At 40.6% G+C, this 2,335-nt stretch overlaps 1 pseudogene; it reads left to right on the top strand.

Annotated features, from left to right (window-relative positions):
* The first annotated feature begins 386 nt into the window (after positions 1 to 386).
* On the top strand, positions 387 to 1,071 carry LOC102842586 (annotated as a pseudogene).
* Positions 1,072 to 2,335: the final 1,264 nt, after the last annotated feature.

The raw sequence follows: 2,335 nt of genomic DNA, 5'->3' as shown, positions 1-2,335 counted from the left end.
GAAACAAAAGACCAAAATGGATGTTAGAAGAGACTCTGAAACTTGCTCTCCAGGGAAGAGATGCTAAAGCAAATGAGGAAATGAGGAAGTCAAAGAACTGAACAGAAAATCTCAAAGAGCAGCTTGTGAAGACAAAATCAAATATAATGAAATGTGCGAAGACTTGGAGTTAGAAACCAAAAGGGAAGAACACACTCAGCATTTCTCATACTGAGGGAACTGAAGAAGCCGCAACTTGCAATATTGAAGGATTCTATGGGCAAAATATAAGTATCAAAAGAAGATTGAAGGAGGACTCTGGGTCAGAGGTCAGTTGGCCCTGCGTTGCAGTAGCTGTGGTACACCTTAAGCAACACGCGTCTCACACCCAAGTGTTAGCGGAGGCGATGGTGGACGAAGGCCAGCTTAGAGGAAGAGGCGGAGCACCGCCTGCTGCTGGACAGCCCAGTAGCCGCAAGCTGGTAGAGGCAAAAGAGGAAGGGGACAAGAGTTTGAAGATGAGGCCCAGGAAAAGCTGACTCTGAACAGTGCCCAAGCAGAAGTGCAAAAAAAGGAGCGGCATTTGCAGGAGACCGCATGCAGGGATAAAAGTCTCCTGAAGGAGAAGAAGAATCTACGGCAAGGAGCTGTTCATCGAACAAAAGAAAAGAAAACTCCTTCCAGATGCTATTCTAGAAGCTCCCCAAACCAGTATAAAACAATTACCAGGAAAGTTGAAAGAAGTTAATTTGCAAAAGAAAAATGAAGAGCATGGAAAAGGAAGTGATTCCAAGAAAGCAAAAGTACAAAAAGTGCAGTCTGCCAGCTCTAAGGCTCAAGGACCAAAATCTGAGAGATTCAAGGCAACAAGCAGCCAAAGCCTTCATACAAAATTCTTTATATGGTCCAGAAACCAACAGAACTGTAAATAAGTTCCTGTCTCTTGCCTACAAGAGGTTGCCAGTGTAAAAGGCTGCAACTGAATACTTAAACAATACTTGGGAGGCCTAGAAAAAACAAAATGCCAAGAGGTTCAAAAGACAGTGGATGTTCAGAGAGATGAAAGCATCTGGGAGAGGAAATAGGAGCTAGAAAAAGAACCACTCCTAATGTCTAGGATTTCTGTATTTACTCGAGAGGGTTAATTTTGCTGGGAAAAAACAACAACTAACAATGCATTCATAATTTTAAAAAAAAAGTCACAGAATCACGGCACCAAAAAGAAATGGTTGATGTTCAACCATTCCAAGAGTTAGCATATGATCAAGAGCCAATGATACTGAAAGAAGTCTAAAGTACACTGAAGGTGTTGACAAGGAACAAGCCTCCAGGAATTGATGGAATACAAATTGAAATATTTCAACAAGCTGATGCATCGCTGGAGGCATTCACTCATCTATACCAAGAAATTTGGAAGACAGCCAGCCACATGGTCAAATGATTGGAAGAGATCCATATTTGTGCCCATCCAAAGAGAGGTATGGTATCCTGGTGTTGTGCTATATGATAAGCACTAGACCGCAAGATCAATTTGAACTGCAAAGTAGCAATTCAAACCACCACCTGCTCCTCAGAAACCCTATGCAGGGTCTCTATGAGTCAGAACTGACTCGACAGATCTGAACAACAATAACAATGAGAGGTGACCCAATGGAATGCGGAAATCATTGGACAATATCACATGCAAGTAAAATTTTGCTAAAGATAATTTAAAAATGGCTGCAACAGCACATTGACAGGGAACTGCTAGAGGTTCTAACCAGATTCAGACAAGGACTTGGAACAAGGGATATCATTTATGACATTAGCTGGACCTTGGCTTAAAGCAGAAAATACTAGAAAGATGTTTACCTGTGCTTTATTGACTCTGCAGTGGCTTTCAACTGTGTGGATCAAAGCAAACTATGGACAGCATTGTGGAGAATGAGTATTCCAGAACACTTAATTGTGCTCATGAGGAACCTGTACTGACACCAAGATGCAGTCGTTTGAACAGAACAAGGGGACACTGAATGGTTTAAAAATCAGGAAAGCTGTGCATTAGGGTTGTATTCTTTCACTATACTTATTCAGTCTGTACATTGAGGACATAATTCGGGAAACTAGATTATATGAAGAAGAATGTGGCATCAGGATTGGAGGAAGATTGATTAAAAACCTGTGATATGCAGATGGCACAACCTTGCTTGCTAAAAGTGAAGAGAACTTAAAATACTTACTGATAAAGATCAAAGACGAAAGCCTTCTGTATTGGTTGTACTGAAATATAAAGAAAGTAAGTCTTCACCACTGAACCAATAAATAACATCATGAAAAACAGAGAAAAGATTAAAATTGTCAAGACTTTATTTTTTGA

The sequence above is a fragment of the Chrysochloris asiatica genome, unplaced genomic scaffold, assembly GCF_000296735.1.
Source record: "Chrysochloris asiatica unplaced genomic scaffold, ChrAsi1.0 scaffold00340, whole genome shotgun sequence".
Taxonomy (NCBI): Eukaryota; Metazoa; Chordata; class Mammalia; order Afrosoricida; family Chrysochloridae; genus Chrysochloris; species Chrysochloris asiatica.
This window is presented reverse-complemented; position numbering and strand designations above follow the sequence as displayed.